Genomic DNA, 17489 nt, shown 5'->3' on the forward strand with positions numbered 1-17489 from the left:
GGCCACCTGTGCTCTTGTGAGCCCGGGCTGCAGTCGTGGTATCTGATGGGGGTGGAGGTGCCAGCCCTTCCCAGAAGGTCTGCAGTCTGGCCTAGTAGTGTGTGGAATTCAGGCCTGGATGAAAGGCGTTGAAAGCTGCCCGTGACGAGCGGCCACTCTCCCTGGGAGGGGGGCTGTCAGGAGGCCTGCGTGCTCCAGCAGCCAAGATAACCCCGGGTTATTTCAGGAAGAGAGCCCTAAGAAGATAAAGAGGTCAGTGGCCAGCAGATGGACAGATAACCTGGCTTATCTGAGAGACTGGCGAGAGAGGGCCCTCTGGGGACCGTGTCCTCTGAGACGGGAAGGTGCCAAAGTGCATCAGAGGGAGAACAGGGGGTGGGAGCAGGACCAGCGGCTGTGGCTCCAGCTGGGGAGGGGGCACCTCACGGCCCGGCCCAGTCTCTCCCTGGGCGGCAGACAGAAGTCCCTCTGGCTCAGATGGGAGATGGAGACCGGAGTTCCCTGAGGTCACCCCAAATTCAGGAGCTCCAGACCTTATTCAGGGTCTGAATGCCCGACAACAGCCCCGGAGACGGCAGGCTTTTTACGTTTTACTCCTTCAGGTTGTTCAAGAGTCAGGTGCCCACCTGCATTTACTGGAGGCACGATGCCCGCGTGGTGTGTCATGTGGGTGCGTGTGATGTGGTGGGTACGTGCATGTGTGGGTGCTGTGTGTGGGGTTGGTGGCTGTGGGTGTGGAGTGTGCGTGACGGGTGGGTGTGATGCATGTGTGTGTGTGTGTCCAGTGCGGGTCCAGGGGTGGTGTGTGCAGTGCACGGGTGTGCCGCAGCGCGTGCTCGAGGTGTGAGTGGAGCCGTCTCCTGGCCCGGCCTCGCCCCCCCATCCTCCTGAAAGCGCAGCTGAGCCTTCACCGCCCTGTGGGGGCAGAGGCTCTCAGCTCCGTGGGACGTGGTCCAGACTCCTCAAGATGTCCCGGGAGGCCTTCAGGGTTCAGCTCAAGCCCTTCGAGCCCCCTTGGCCAGCCTGCCCTCCCAGGGACCTCCCGTCTCTTCTGACAGGCGTGGGTTTTCCTGTCTCTGAGTCCCCGTTCAGACAGTTTCCTCTCTGTGGAAGGGCCTGCCCATCCTCTCCACCTCAGAAAGTACGTTCGTCCTTGAAGGATCAGCTCCCAGACACTGAGCAGGACGTATGGCTGGAGCCATCCTCGCCCATGCCCGCTGCCCGCTGCCCTCCACCAGCTCGCACCCCAGAGCTGCCCACCGTGCACGGATGCCCCCTCACAGCTCGTCATGGGAGGAGGCAGGTGCGGTCTGGGCTGCCACCATCGCCCTGAAACGCCCCAAGGACGCGGATGGGGAGCCGGGCCCAGGCTCTGCATGCTAACCCTAGGAGTCCTCTCTGGGCCCCCCCAGAGGCCTGAGCTCCATCCCGCAGGGCCCTCTCTCCCTGGTCTGTACTGCTGCAGGCACATTTTCCTAGGACTGTCTTTTTTAACATTTTAATTGAGGTGTAATTGACATATAATGTTATATTGGTTTCAGGTGTCCAAGGTAACAATTCAGATATTTGTATACATTGTGAAAGGATCACCACAGTAAGTCTAGTTACCATCCATCACCTTAGCGAGTTAACTTTTAGGATTCACTCTCCTGGCAGCTTTCAAGTATGCGCTGGAGTGTTGCTGACCCCAGTCATCACGCAGTCCTCCACCGCTGTCTTGACAGGACCTCACAACACCCCCATGGTCACACCAGGCCTCGTGCCCCGGTTCTCGACTTTCCTGAGGGCAGCGCCATGCTCCCTGCACCCGGGCTTCAAAACCGGGCCTCCTCCAGCTGCCCTGCCCCCAGGCACCGACCTCGTTCATTCTGCTCCTTCCCCCTCCCTCCCCTCTGCAGGTTTTTTTTTTTTGCCTCCGGATTAGACTGCAGTAGCAGCAGCAAATACTGACAAAGCATAGTATAGACTTAGAGTCAGAAGGGGGATCAATCCAGCCCCTCCCGCCCCTTCGCCCTGCAGGGGAGAACACTGAAGAGAGTGGTCAGGGTGGCACCCCACAGACCTGGGTGAGATCTCCTTTGGGCTGGATTCCCAGCAGCCTGAGCCCAGGGCCTGCCTGCCTGCACTGCCACACTGCTCTCCAGAAGGGCGGCACCACTCGAATTCCCAGCTTGTGCGTCTCTGTTACCCACCACTGCATGCTTCACGTGCTTCTGAACTTTGGGGGTTTCCTCTTCTGTATAGTTTGTCCACACTTTTGCCTGTTTCCCGGTGGGACTGCAGCCCCCTCCTCACTGATTTCTAGAAGTCCTTTGTATATTGTTGATATCAGAGGATACCTAGAATTAGAATAAAATCTATGTCGGTTTTAGACCTCCTCCCATTCTGTCCTCCGTCTACTAATTTTGCTCCTGGTATCCTTCAATGGCAATGAATCCTTCATTTTGATGTCGTCAAGATCAAAACCAATCTTTTAAATTCTGGTGCGTGCTTTTGAAGTTTTAAGATGTCCTTTCCGGTTTCTAAGTCACAGAAACATTTTCCTAGGTTTTCTTGTATTAACCTTATACTTATCTTTATCTAGCATTTTCCTAAGTGACAGGCACTCTGCAAAGTGCTTTGCAGACACTATCTTAATAGGTGGAGACTCTTTTAGGTACTTTGCATGTGTTACTCCCTTGGACCCTCACAACAACCCTAGGAGGTCAGCACTATTATTACCATCCTCACGTTACATTTGAGGAGACTGAGGTACTGAGAGGTTAAGTGACTTCAAAGTAACACACAAGTAACACGTTGAAGAACCTGAGAGCCTGGCTCCAGAGACTGTGTCCTCAACCTCTACGCTAACCCATCTCTCTAATGTGACCTTCACAGCAACCCCTAGCGTGGTAGTTAATTTTATGTACCAAAGTGACTGGGCTGAGGCATGCTCAGAGAGCTAGTAAAACTGTATTTCTGTGTGTGTCTGTGAGGATGTCTCTGGAAGAGAGTGGCAGGTTAGTATTTGAGTCAGTAGACTCAGTAAAAGAAAACGCCTTCACCAGTGTGGGTGGAGATCACCCAATCCATCTGAGGGCCTGGAGAGAGCAAAAAGGTGGCGGATTTGCTGTCCCTGCTCGAGCTGAGACATCAATCTTCTCCTGCCCTTGGACACAGGACACGGGTGCTTGCACTTCTCAGGCTTTCAGACTAAGACCAGGACTTGGGCCATCTGCACCCGCCCACCCCCATTCTCAGACCTTCGGCCTCAGGCTAAATTACCCACCAGCTTTCCTGGTTCTGCAGTTTGCAGACAGAAGATCATGGGGCTTCTCGGCCTCCATCATGGCATGAGCCAATTCCTAGAATAAATCTCCTCTTCCGTATACATTATATATCCTATTGGTTCCATTTCTCTGGACATCCTGACTAATACACTGAGAGAAGATGAGCAGGGGCCACGCCTGGGGAAAGGGGAGCACCTGCCCCAGCTCGCAGCCCCAAGCTGTGCCCTGAGCCACTGCACTGTTGTCTTAACCTCAGTCCCTCTGGGAAAGCCTGAGACCTGGAGCTGGGTGGTGCATTTTGGGAAGTGATCCCAGAGCACAGGAGGAGGGGATTGAAAAGAGTGAATGGGGAAGGAGGACAGGCCAATCCAAGGATGAGTTTTCAGGCTGCTCGCTGCTGTGGCAGCCGGGGGCCCCGTCCTGCTGGGAGCCTCTGAGAAGCACACAGAATGGGTCTCCGAATTATCCCCAGGAACAAAAGGACAGCATTTATCAAGCAGCTCCCCTCCCCCATTGTGGCAAAGCTTATCTTATCACCTGTGTGAGTGTCCGGAGGGCCTGCCCTGGTCACAGAGGAGCCCTGGGGCAGAATGGTCACAGGTGCCTCTGACAGGTGCTGTCAGATGCCACCTGGGCAAGGCTGGTGCTGCAGCCAAGGTTGGGTCTGGGCGGAGAGCACGTGAGGTCAAGGTGCTGCCCGGAGTCGTTACCACTGGCACTTCGCTCCTAGTTTCTCTCCCTGCAGGCCTGTCTCACTTCTTCTCCAAGCAGACAGCTGGCCTCTGGTAGGTGGGTGCAACCTCGGCTCATTAGTCTTTATTTCCTCCACGATGCCCAGCGTGCTGCTATAACAACCCCGCCCTTTCTGCTCCTGGCACCAGGGGTGGTCTCTACGTGTGCCGATGCCTTTAATCCGAGTGGGAGCCCTGTGCTAACGCTTTACACATGATGACATCGAGGCTAAGGGGTTTAGGGACCAGTGCAACAGAGCTAAGGTCAGAATCCAGGCTGGCGCTGTACAGGGGCCCAGAGCCTCCTCAGGGCTGGCTGAAGGGGGAGCCCCAGCTGCTTCTGTCTGGACCACGGAGACCAGCGGGAAGCAGGAGGGAGGCGTCCTTTACTCAGAGGAAACAGCTAGAAGCTGAACAAAGGCCCAGAGGCAGGAGAGCCTGGGCTTGTATAAGGAAGAGCAGTTTGGCTAAGTGTCGAAAATTTGTGGGTGGCACTCCTAAAAGAGTTGCCGTTTGGAGAGGGGTGAGGGGAGGACGTGGCAGCAGGGGTGATTTTTTTTTCTACAACTAGCTGGCAGTGGGTGGGGGAGCTTGTGTTGGACTTTTAAAACCCCTGTCACACTGCAGTCTCCTTGAGGGCAGGAACCCCTGCTTCTCCTTCTTTGTGTGACAGAGAAGCAGAGAGACGCCTCCCCCCACCCCCTGCCCACTCCCGGCCGTGTGCATGGGTGTGTGTGTGCCCTTCATCATGGACGTGGTGGGTGGAAAGATAAGCCGGGGTGGTGGCCACTCCTGGCTGGCCCTTTCAGCATATCCCCTGGTTACACTCTCTCTCCTATCCTAACCCACCCACCAGACTACCCTCACCCCACAGCTCAAGGGGCAGCTCCACCCACTTGCCATCACTTCCATTATTGGTTTTCAGCAAAGAGCCTAACAGTCCTTGGCGACTCCTCTATGGCGTCACGTAGGAGCGGAAGGGTTGTTCTCTCTGTAGATTCCTACCAGCTGCCACCCTCCCGGGGCTCTCACAATTCAATGGCACCAGGAATGGAAGAGAGGAGAGAGCCCCTGACCTCCGGCCTGGTTGGCCCTTGGCCTTTGGCGTTGGAGGTATGATTTGTCCTTGGTCTCCCTCCTGCGTGTCCCTCCTGTGACTTCAGCAGATTCTCTGTCCCCACAAGCAACTGCCTTATGGCCCACCTCCTTCAGCCGGCCCTGGTCCCAGGCTCCTGGCTCTCACCCCTGCCCTCCAACCCCACCTCCAACAGGTAGCCACGGCTAACAGCGGTATGTATTTGTGATATATATTCAAAACCAGAAGCATACGATGTGTATCCCTGTGCAAACTGCTCCCTCACCTCAATAATATCACGGCCACCTTTCCGTGGACTGTGTATGGACCCGACTCATTCTTTTAAATGTCAGTACGTGCACGTGATGTAATATTTTGAACAAGTTCTCTTCCCATTATTTATTGAGAAACTGTCACGGGCAAGGCTATATTCTGGGGACCAGAATGTACATTCTAGTAAAGGAGACAGGAGGTATAAAAGTAATTAAATAAATAAGCAGCAGCATTATGGATGATGTTAAGTGTTGTGAGGGAAATAAAACTGGGGGGGGTTTGAGAAAGGAGGTGACATTTGACAACGCAGATACAAACTTCAGGATAACAAGACAGATGCATACTTGGGCCACGTCCAGTGTGGGGCTGGGACACACCCTGCTGATGGCACCTTTGAGCCCATGGGATGGAGATGGTGGAGGTGGTGATGGGTGAGCCCCGTGGCGCTAGTCTTCCCTCTTATTCAGTGTCCTCAGGGGCGGTGGCAGCTGTCCAGGCCCAGGGACAGATGCGGAGGCCCACATCCCCTGTTGCTGAGCCCTTTTTCACAGGCCCGCCAGGTGCAGCTGTAGTACCGCCTCACTCCTGTGACCTCTTCATGTAACAAATGGACTTTCTTCTTTGAAAAACTGAATAAAATGCCTAGCCTGCCTCTGCTTTCACAAGATACTGTATGTGAAAGGGCTTGAAGGAAGGAAAGTTTCAGAAAAAAAAAAAAAAGAGAGGAGATTCTCTCTGTTTTCTAGGTCTGCTGTAACAAAGTATCACAAACTGGGTGGCTTAAAACAGTAGAAATTTCGTGTCTCACAGTTCTGGAGGCCTGAAGTCTGAAATCAAGGTGTTAGTAGGTTGGTTCCTCCTTAGGGGCTCAGAGGAAGAATCTGTTCCTCTAGTCACTGGGTTAAGGCAACCCTAATGCCCTCATCTTAACTTGATCTCATCTGCAAAGACCCTATTTCCAAATAAGGTCATAGTCACAGGTACTGGGGGTTAGGACTTGAATATATCCTTTTCGGGGGACACAATTCAACCCCGGACAGTATCTAATGTCATCTTCATCATCAGCATCATCGTTGTCATAATCATCACGAAAAAAATCAGTGTTAAAAAACAAACACCAAGGCTTGGGTCACGCCCCAGCGGAGACGGTGCGCAGGCGCACTTGCTCCGTAAGGCCCCGGAAGTGGTAGAGCCAACCTGCCACCACACCTGCGGTGCTCTGCGGATCTGACATTTGTCCGTGAGGCAGCAGTTCCTTGGCGTCCGTGTTGTCGCGTAGGAGATAAAGTCGGAGGAGGTGAACGAATCTCTAGAACGCGCCCCTGGCAGGGAAATTATCTTCCTCTTCTCCCCGATGCACAGAACCAAAGCTGGCTTGAAGGCTCGCCAGCAGCTCTACAAGCTGATCGTTAGCCAGCTGCTCTATGACGGCTACATCAACATTGCTAATGGCCTCATCAATGAAATCAAGCCTCAGTCTGTCTGTGCACCCTCGGAACAGCTCCTGCATTCATCAAACTAGAAATGAAACAACTGTGTGCATGGAGAAAGGTCCAGAAGAATTCATACCACCATGTTAACAGTATCTCTAGGTGATATAATACAAGGAATGGAAAACGATGATACTGCAGTTCACTATGCAATTGGTCCGTCAGATACAGTTGCCCCTGGCACAGGAATTGACCTGGAGTTTGATGCAGATGTCCAGACTATGTGCCCAGAGGCTTCAGAGTACGAAACATGCTATGTCACATCCCATAAAGGACCATGTCGTGTAGCCACCTATAATAGAGATGGGCAATTAATAGCTACTGGATCTGCTGATGCTTCCATAAAAATACTTGACACAGAAAGAATGTTGGCCAAAAGTGCCATGCCAGTAGAGGTCATGATGAACGAGACTGCACAGCAGAACATGGAAAACCACCCAGTGATTCCAACTCTTTACGACCACGTGGATGAAGTCACGTGTCTCACTTTCCACCCAACAGAACAGATCCTCGCCTCTGGTGAAAGGGATTATACTCTTAAATTATTTGATTATTCCAAACCATCTGCATAAAGAGGCTTCAAATCCATTCAGGAGGCTGAAATGTTACGCTCCATCTCTTTTCATCCTTCTAGAGACTTTATACTTGTTGGGACTCAGCAGCCTACTCTTCGACTTTATGATATCAACATATTTCAGTGCTTTGTCTCTTGCAGTCCTCAAGATCAATATACTGATGCCATATGTTCCGTTAATTACAATCCTAGTGCCAATATGTATGTGACTGGTAGCAAGGACAGCTGCATCAAATTATGGGATGGTGTTTCAAATCGATGCATCACAACTTTTGAGAAAGCACAAGATGATGCTGAAGTTTGTTTTGCCATTTTTTCCAAAAATTCAAAATACATTCTGTCAAGTGAAGAAGACTGTAGCTAAACTTTGAGAAATATCAACAGGGCGAACCCTGGTCAGATACACAGGTGCTGGCTTGAGCGGACGGCAGGTGCACCGGACGTAGTCCGTCTTCAACCACACGGAGGACTGCGTGCTGCTGCCTGACTAGAGGACCATCAGCCTCTGCTGCTGGGACTCAAGAATGGCCGAGCGCCGGAACCTGGGCCGCAACAACATCATGTACTGTATCGTGCACTCGCCCACCAACCCCGGCTTTGTGACCTGCAGCAACGACTTTGGGGCGCGGTTTTGGTACCAGAGGTCGACCACGGACTAGAGCCACCTGTGTTAAATAGGGTTCTTTTCTCGAGGACTCTGCCCCTCCTTCCCCTTGTGTCCCATCACCAGCTTCAGTAGTAAGTCATTGTACCATCTTTGGCAGTTGTGCTGCCACCTCTACGTCCTTCTGGGATTTGTACGAATCTTTTCTTACCTTGATGGAGAATCATGGTGGAAAAAGTTGGAAAGACAGATCTGTGGGGTTGTTCTGCACCCACTGATTATTACATGGTGATTTTCATCGGTTTTTTAAATACAGGACTTGCTATTTCTCTTGATCATTTGAAGAAGGATAGAGTATTAAAGTGCTTTCTAGATCTCAAGTAGATCTGTCATGAAAAAAAAAAAAACCACCAAAATGCATTATCAGCAAATTGGATATGCCTGTTTTTGTGTGGGTGGTAGTCTGCTGTGACATGATAAAGGCAGTGACAGATTTCAGGAACCTGGGAGAGACAAGACTTAGGTCCTGCTTGGCGCTTCTCAAACAGCAGTGCACACATGAACCACCTGGGGCTTGTAAAAATGCAGACCCCTGTCAGTAGGCCTGGGGCAGCCCTATATTCTGCATTTCTGTCAAACTCCCAGGTGACGCCTCTACCTCTGGACCGTGGACCACGCTGTGAGTAGCAAGGGTCTGACGGATTGCCACCATACAGGCCTCTGCTCTGCCTAAGGCCCAAGCATTGGTCACCTTTGAAGAACCTCGCCCTCTTTCTCCCATGACCTTCATGATTTCAAGAGCCAGCCTGGAAGGCTTCACACGTGTCACTTCCCGCTTAGGTGGTCCCAGCTGTGATGTCTTTCCCTACCTAACCCGTTCCTCACATGGCACGCTGTCTTTTCTTAGCCTCACATTAGTATTCTAGTGGACGGCCTCACTGATGGTGGAATGCACTGGGGGAGCCCAGAGGAAACTTAGCTGAAAGGAGGCCTGTAAACACCGCAGAGCACAAAGCACATTCAGCCAAAAGACCCCCATTCCTGGACCCCATCCAGACTCGTCCCTTTATTATTTTTGTTCTCTTTCCTCTTTTACTAGACCTTGCCTGAAAACAGCCTGGGCGTTGCTAAGGTAACGCTGTAGAGCCTCCCCCCAATACATCATTGTTTAATTCCAGCAGCAGCAGCCCAAGGAATTTGCTATTTGTTTAAGAGATGAAAGCCACAAACTTCCACACATTCTTCTCCAGTTTCACTCCCCTCGAACTGTATGGCCCAGTCAGAGCGGAGCACATTGGGTGGAGTGGACTCATGGGACCCAACAAAATAATGGGTGCTTGAGAATGGTCATCGTCACCCACAAGAGAGAAAGAGAGAGCTGGGATTTCTCTTGACGGGGCACCAGGGGCGATAACTGTCCTCACTGAGGGTCTGAGATGGGCATGGTGGGAAAGGAAAGCCTCTCAGCTATGATCCCTCCCAGCCTCAGATCTGGAAATCACACTTCCCTCGGGGCCTCGATTTCACAGACTGTGACTCTAGGAAGGGTACCTGAAATCCCACGAGCAGCACACCTAACCTGTGCAAAAACACATGGGATGTGGTTCAGGGTGCAGAGGTGTTTCAGGAGCACATACGGCCCCATTTAACGAGCTTTATCAGGAAACCACTGTGGCTTGAGGGCCTGTGAGGTAGGTACTGGGGACACAGTGTGCATAGCCCTGGATCTGCAGCTTCTTACCAGCGGGAGCATTGATCCGACTCTGCTCTGCTGCCACTGACGGAATGATTTCTCTCTCGGTCCTTGCTTTTCTTTGTCATTCCGCTTCTCTCACGGACAACCACTTGGCTCCCCCTCTGTGTCGCATCCAAACTCCCTAAGCTGATGAATTTGATTGGTTCAAGTATCACTAACTCTAGGCCTAAGCTGTCTCATAAGACACCTGGCTGACCAATAGAGAGGCAGCCCCTGGTCAGGTGCTCACCCTTGGGTCCAATCAGCTGTGGCCCACCTACCATAGCTCATGTGGTGCAGCATGGCATCTTTAAAGGGAGCTGCAGTTATAGGAGGTCTTCGGAGGCCTGTTTATCCGCCCAGTGTGAGCTACACGATAAAGTGATGCTTTCAGAAGAGTTCTGGGGAGAAAGCAAGATATCTAATGAGGAGGCTTGATCGAATTTTGTGGTGTGTTGTGGTGTATGATATAATCTCTCTGTCATCCCACTGAGACTTTGGTGAAATGTACATCGCTCACCAATGCTTCTGGTGTTAGACATGCGTTGTTTTTTTTTTTTAATTAATTCTTATTGGAGTGTAGTTGCTTTACAATGTTGTGTTAGTTTCTACCGTACAGCAAAATGAGTCAGCTATACGTATATATATATCCCCTCTTTTTTGGATTTCCTTCCCATTTAGGTCACCACAGTGCGGTAACTAGAGTTCCCTGTGCTCTACAGTATGTTCTCATTTAGTTATCTATTTTATACATAGTATCAATCGTGCATGTGTGTCAGTCCCAAGCCCCCAATTCCTCCCCCTCACCCCCTAGACATGTGTTTTTGAAGGTTGGCTGTACTCACTCTGACCTCCAGGAAGACAGATTTAGAACAGAAGCTGCCCCCCAGGGGCCCAGCCACAATCTGTTACCTGTAGAAAAACGTGAGAAGTTCGGCAGCCAATGGAAGGAGAAAATAGGATCAATCTACTGAAGTATCAGGATCATCCGTACACACGGACAGACACAGTGAGACGGAGATAGAGATCTCCAAAAGACACATACCCAGAGAGACACAACACTTACGGCGGCACACTCACACCCACCGAAACAAGGAGAGCTCTGAAGACAGCTTACGGCTCAAGTGTGGTGGAAGTGAACACTGCATACAGGAGGGCGGGGCTGTCTAGCACAAACAGAAGAAAAGAGCCATCTTTCTGGACGCTCAGGAGGTCATGGTAAAGTAGTCGCTGAACTCATCTTCAGGAGAGGACAGGGTGAGTGCTACGGCTGGGTGATTCAATATAATCCCTTTGCATAGGAAGATATGTCCCTCAAAGTTGAAAAGCAAAAAAAACCAAAACCCCCAAAAGCAGGTGTAGACAGGCTTTTGGAGAAGTTGCCAGAATCCAGGTGAGTTCCAAGTGTCTGTTTAGTCTGTGGCCCCGGCACTCAGAAAGGGACCCCCTTGGGGAACACTGTGGTACCGTCAGGGTCTGGAGAAACTGTCAGTTTGGTTAGGGAGCCCACGCTGCACGGAAGGATGGCTGTCTTCTGCCCGTGCTTCTCACTGTGCAGCCGCCCACACAGGGACTGAGATCATGAAGGAACTGGATACTGGGTTCCAGCCGCAGCCAGTCCTCGAGGGAGGCCCAGCCCCTGAACAGCGGAGGGGGGAGGAGGATGAGTTGCCCCTGTGGTAAGATGTGGAGCTCCCACTTGGGCTGTCACGTCTGGAAGGGACCTCGGAGGTCTTCTTGTCCAACCCTTTGTTTTTTTAGAGGAGAAAATGCAAGCTCAGAGATTAAGTGATTTGCCTGGGGTCATGCAATGAGTTGGTGGTGACCTGACAAACTCATTTACCAACAGCTGCTGCCCTTAACTTAGGTTTTGTTTTTGTTTTTTCCCTCTTAGAGGAAGATCAGGTCTGTGGGGGAGGGCTGGTGAGGACAAAACCTGACAACAGGTCCAAGGGTCTCTGAGAGGGGTTGGTTGAGAAAATGCTGTCAAAGAAATTTCTGCTTCATATTTTTTTTATTTTTAAAGGACATGCTTTTTTATTTTTTTAAAAAATTCTTTATTTTATTTATTTATTTTTGGCTGTGTTGGGTCTTCGTTTCTGTGCGAGGGCTTTCTCTAGTTGTGGCAAGCGGGGCCACTCTTCATCGCGGTGCGCGGGCCTCTCACTGTCGCGGCCTCTCTTGTTGCGGAGCACAGGCTCCAGACGCGCAGGCTCAGTAGTTGTGGCTCACGGGCCTAGTTGCTCCGCGGCATGTGGGATCTTCCCAGACCAGGGCTCGAACCCGCGTCCCCTGCATTGGCAGGCAGATTCTCAACCACTGCGCCACCAGGGAAGCCCCTCTGCTTCATTTTATCTGCAGAATCTCCCCTCCTTCGGGGCCAGCTGTCCCTTGATGAAGACTTCATTTTGGTCACAAAAGGGGTACGGTAACTCAAGTGCTTCAGAGCATAGGCGATCTGGAGTCCTGGAATCAGGAAAGAAGTGAGCGGAGAAAGGCAACTGATGGTATTCGGGGCAGGCTGGGATTAGTCACAGCATGGAGCCCCCCAATTTCCTCTCCTCCCCAGTTGCTTGTGAATCAGTTGATTTGGATGCAAAATGGCATCTGGTGGGAGAGGGGCGCCAGTTCAGTGGAGGAATGAAAGGACACAGATCTCAAATTGGTAACGGAGGGATCTTGTTCACAACTGCCAAAGCCGTGCTGGACCTCCGTACGTGGAGTCTGAAATCACCGGCCAAAGGGGGCTTCCGGCTAAGCTCTTGATGGAGCCTAGCCATCGTGTCCCTGTCCCCTGCGAATGCTGTTCTTGCACTGAACATGGTCTGACTGTCCCCTTTGGTGCCCTCACCACTCCGGGGATGGGAAGTGGGAGGACAAGGCCAAACTCGTCTCTGTGTTGGGAGGTGGCAGAAACGTGACATCAGGTCCACAGTGGTTGGCTTGAGGTCTTACAGAGCCGTCAGGACCCGGGCATCCTGTCTCCCAGTCGTCTCTGCCAGCACACAGGTGCCTTTGATGCTCCTTGAGAACCCAGAGAGTACTGGAGGACAGCTTTTCTCAGAAAGCAGCACCATACTGACATCACTGATGACCTGGGCTTGGGGCCGGGGCCAGAGGTGAGAGAGGAAAATGAGGTGAAGAAGGAGCAAAAGAAAACCGGTCTCCCCCGCTGTACCCCCTACCCCCAAATGACTCAGTTGGTCTTTGAGATGAGAAAACAGCCACCGAATTCTTTCTGCTCTCGGCTAGGATCTTCCTTTTGAATGCAAAGGAGAGACTGGGAGCTCTTTCAGAGTCAAACACAGATCTTCCTCTCAATGCCCAGAGACAAAGGCCAAAAAATGCGAGGAATTTCCAAAGCGCCTCCTTCAAACAGCATCTCCCCCACCCTCTGGCTCAGCTCCACGGGCACTGCTGATGGGGATGGCGGCTTTCTTCTCCTGGCCTGCGGCCCACTCGCTAAAAGCTCGTATCTGAGGAGAAAGGAAATTAGGAATCTCCCCGCTCAGCGTTCTGCTCTCATGCTCCTGTAAGAAGACACCTCTGTGAACCCAGATGGTAGGATGGGCCTGGGGAGTGGCTTCCACTGGGCAGACCAGTCTCTGCCTGGCTGCCCCCCTCGTCCATAGCCGCCGTAATGGCGGGTCGAAGAGACGGACGCACCCCACCCACTCCAGGGCAATGGGAACATTTTCACTTTCTGACCGAGGCCTTTAAGAGGAACCCTCCTTTGGCTCAGGGTTCTTTTCTCCTTCCTCTCTGGAGGCTGAATGAATGGGAATAAGCTTCCAGAACATTACAGGGAGTAAAGAAAACTGGGAAAGAGCCCAGGGAGTTCTCACTTTAAAACATCTTTGAGACAGAGAGTGATAGTCAATGCTCTGGGGCCCCTGGCAGTTTGGGCGACCGCCTGCCAGCCCTCACTACCTGTTTATTTAACACCAACCTCGCCTCCCTCCCCGGTAGGATGCTGGGTTCTTTGGGGGTCACTGCGATCCCTCAGAAAGTGAGAAAAAATAACAACCTACAGATAACTGTTGCAGGAGGGGTTGGTAGTGATAACACTTTGGATTACACAACCCACGTAGGACCACACCAATTATCACATGACACGATAAACGAAATTACCTCGCTCATTGCTTGCCTTGACCTTCCAACTTGGTAGACTTGCCCAGGCTCTCCTTGCTCCCTGCTGGCTGCCGGAATAACTTTCCTCAAGCACTGGCTTGGTCATGCCAATGGCAACTTTAAAACGCACAGCAGCACTCTCTGGCCACGGTATCTGGCCCAGGGGTCTTGGCGTGGCACTCAAGGGTCCCCTCTTCCTAGCCTCTACAACGCACCCCGCCCATTGTCCTTCAACATGGCCACCCTCGCCCACCCTTTATCCCACCTGGCGCCCTAAACAGTGTTCTCACCCCTTGACTCTTATCCCATCCAACATGGAGGACACCTCCCTTCCTCTCCTCCCCCCAACTCCCATTTCAATATGGGACTTCACAGACTCCCTGCTCCTTCTTCCCCGCTATCACATTCACCATCTCGCTTGAGTCCCTTTTCCCTAGGAAGCTTCTTTGACCAGCCCCACCTCCCCATTGGTGTCAGACAGACCCCGCCTCAGAGCCCTGCATTGTATTCATGGTAGTTTTGGCTTTGGAATTGTCTTTGGGAACTCAGGTGTATATTGGCCTCAAGTGATTGGTAACTTCCCTGAGGGCAGGGGAAACCCTCTCCCAATAGTTCTCCAAGTGAGGTCCCTGACCATAGCATCAGCATTGCCTGGCAACTTGTTAGGAATGCAGATGCCCAGGCCCCACCCCCATCCTAACGCACCAGTGACCGGAGGCCGGCCTGGCAATCTGTGTTATAACATGCCCTCTAGATAATTCTGATGCACGCTCCAGTTTGAGAACCACTGCATGAATGCTCTGCAGAGTAGTGTTGTGGAACCCAAGTTCGTGTGCCTGACACACAGTGAGTGAGGCCCACCAAAAAGTCGGAATTTGGAGCAGAGAAAGGTTTATTTCAAGGACCAAGCAAGGAGAACGGGCAGCTCATGCCCCGAAGACCCAAACTCCCTCATGGGTTTCAGGGAAGAGTTTTCAAAGACAAATTTGGAATGAGGGCTGCAGGTTGTGTGACTTTCTGCAGATTGGTTGGTGGGTAGGTAACAGGGTGATGTTCCAGGAATCTCATCATCAGCCTTCTGGTTCCGACTAGTCTGGGGTCCACGTGCTTGCGCTCAGCCTAAAGTTACCCTCCTCCACCTGGTTGGGGGCCTTAGTTCCTGTAGAAGAACTCAGAGATATTTGTATCAGATCATCCTGTCTATCTCTTGAGGAGGAACCAGGACCCTGCCCCAAGCTGCATGATTGTTTCTTGACAACTTTTCCTTTGTTTCTGCATTCCTTCCCTCCCCTAATTAGTAACTGTTTGAATCTGCCTTTTGCAATTCAGGGAAAGTCTAGGAAGCTGAAGCTTTTTCCCTACAAACAAGAAACAGGGGACACGGAAAGGCTTTTGTACCCTAGAGGGCCTCACAGCCTCTGCTTGGTTTCAGTAGTAGGGGATTCACCACGCTGCATGAGCTTCAAAAACCCATCAGCTGGCTCCCTAACTGATATGGCCCCGGCCAGCAACCCCATTCCTTAGATCTGACTGACTCCATTCAGTCTGTAAGGGTAGGTACCTTGCAGACAGCAGTTTTTCTTCCCTTTGCTCATTGGAAGAGGAAAAAAGGAAGTTGCTTCTGTATGCTCTGCTGTGCCCATCCTTTCCTTGACATGTCATGGCCGCCTGGAGTTTGGATGGCTGTTGACAGAGAGGGATGGGCTCCCCAGAGGCCCACTGGCTGGCGTGTGCTCCTGGGCCCTGCTGCCCTGAGGCTTTCCCAGGTGGTGGACGGCAGGCGGCACCAGAGGGAGGGAGGGAACCTGGGCGGTGTGTGCTGGGCCTTTGTGGAAACGGGGGTGGGGAAGATGCACCCTGTACCCCTACCCCGGGCAGCTTTCCTCAGGGAGCAGGGGCTGCCTGTGTGGCCAAGGAGGGCCAGCCTGACATGAATGGAGACCTTGTATCGGGGACCTCGCTGGAGCCGGGAGCCACAACACAGGGGCTTTTCACGAGCAACCTCGCAACAGAGGCGGCATTGAGCGTGACTGGTGGCTCGCGGGCAGACGTGGGGTCTGGCGGACGCGTGGCATCAGTGGAACAACATTGCCGCTCCTCCTGCCCCTGCCTTGGCCGGGGTGGGGCGTGGGCTGAGGTCTCCTCCCAGAGGGGAAGACGCAGAGTCACGTTGTCCGTAGTGTAAGCCGCCCCGCACCCCTCTCAGCGTTCAAGGCTGCAGTGAGGGGCGGGGCAGGAGGTGAGCCGAGGGGGCGCTGCGTGCAGAGAGTGGGCTGGCGTGCTGAACGGGAACGGGTTAAAGACAGCTGCTTGGAGACAACTCCACAGGGACCTGTGCTACAAGAACGGGGAGGAGATGCCAGAGGCACTCTATCAGTCCAAGGGGCGTGGAATCCCAGCGTGCCCTCCAAGGGGTCAGTGGGAGGTAAGGAAGAAGTGCAGCCTTGCTGGGGGGCTGTTTGGAGGCTACAAGTCAGTGACAGATGACAACTGCCCAGGAGGAATCAGGACGGGGGTGACAGTGGGGCTGGGGGCATGGTGGGTTTAATGCTTCCAAAGGAGAAGAGTCTCCCTCCCCATATATAAACACACCCTCTCTCTGTCCACCTACAGCTGACCTTCACCTCAACAAGGAGCTTAGTACATCAGTTCGCCCTGGCTTTCTCTCCTCTCTTCTCCTGTCTCCTTTTCTAGCGTGACCAACTGTCCTGGTTTACTCAGGACCAAAGGGTTTCCGGGGATGTGGGACTTTCAGGGCTAAAACTGGGACAGTTGGTCACCCTACTTCCATCTTTGATACCTTCTACTACATTTGAAACTTCTGGGACCTCCTTTGTGGCCCAGTGGTTAAGAATCTGCTTGCCAATGCAGGGGACATGGGTTTGAGCCCTGGTCCAGGAAGATCCCACATGCTGCGGAGCAACTAGGCCCGTGAGCCACAACAACTGAGCCTGAGCTCTAGAGCTCGTGAGCCGCAACTACTGAGCCCGCGTGCCTAGAGCCCATGCTCCACAACAAGAGAAGCCACTGCAACAAGAGAAGCGACCACAGTAGAAGCTCGTGCACTGCAACGAAGAGTAGCCTCCGTATGCCACAACTAGAGAAAGCCCGTATGCAGCAACGAAGACCCAACACAGCCAAAAAAAAAAAAAAGCTTCTTATACTTATCTCCCCACTAAATTTGATAATAAGATGGAGACTGAAAACAAGGGGATAGGCCTCTATTTTGCCACTTGCAATCATGGTTAATGGTGTATTGGATGTGGGTATGGTGGATATGTTGAAGCCCTTGGTTAAGATAAAATGGGGAAGCAAGTTATGGCTGATGGTTTATTTAGGACACATTAGATTGAGGAGGTGGCCATGCTTTCTCCATTTTCGCTCTTGTGGACACGCTTGTCCCGGTCTCTTTGTTCCTTTGTAAGGATTCTTGCCCTCTGCCTGGCAGGTCCCATCATTCCTCAAAACAGCCCAGGCTGCATGACGTGGCCTCCCGTGTGCTCCCAACATCATATGTGAGATGTATAGACACACATACGTACGTGCATATAACGCTCTTCAAGCTCTTTTCCTTACCTGCTCCACTAGAATGTGATCCTCTTAAAGA

The 17489-nt window shown here is 52.2% G+C and overlaps 1 long non-coding RNA gene and 1 pseudogene across 2 annotated transcripts in view; one reads left to right on the forward strand and one right to left on the reverse strand.

Annotated features, from left to right (window-relative positions):
* Positions 1-6459: 6459 nt before the first annotated feature.
* On the forward strand, positions 6460-11658 carry LOC309666069 (cleavage stimulation factor subunit 1-like; annotated as a pseudogene). Its single transcript has 2 exons — positions 6460-6856; positions 6941-11658. The product of its transcript is annotated as a cleavage stimulation factor subunit 1-like (transcript).
* A 126-nt stretch (positions 11659-11784) lies between these two features.
* The window catches only part of LOC309666097, an 85871-nt gene continuing 80166 nt past the window's right edge, over positions 11785-17489 (reverse strand). The window contains exon 2 of the long non-coding RNA XR_014266894.1: positions 11785-12092. This is a non-coding gene — a long non-coding RNA (uncharacterized lncRNA). The remainder of the gene's footprint in view (positions 12093-17489) is intronic.

This window comes from Balaenoptera physalus, assembly GCF_965194825.1.
Source record: "Balaenoptera physalus genome assembly, chromosome: 8".
Classification (NCBI taxonomy): domain Eukaryota; kingdom Metazoa; phylum Chordata; class Mammalia; order Artiodactyla; family Balaenopteridae; genus Balaenoptera; species Balaenoptera physalus.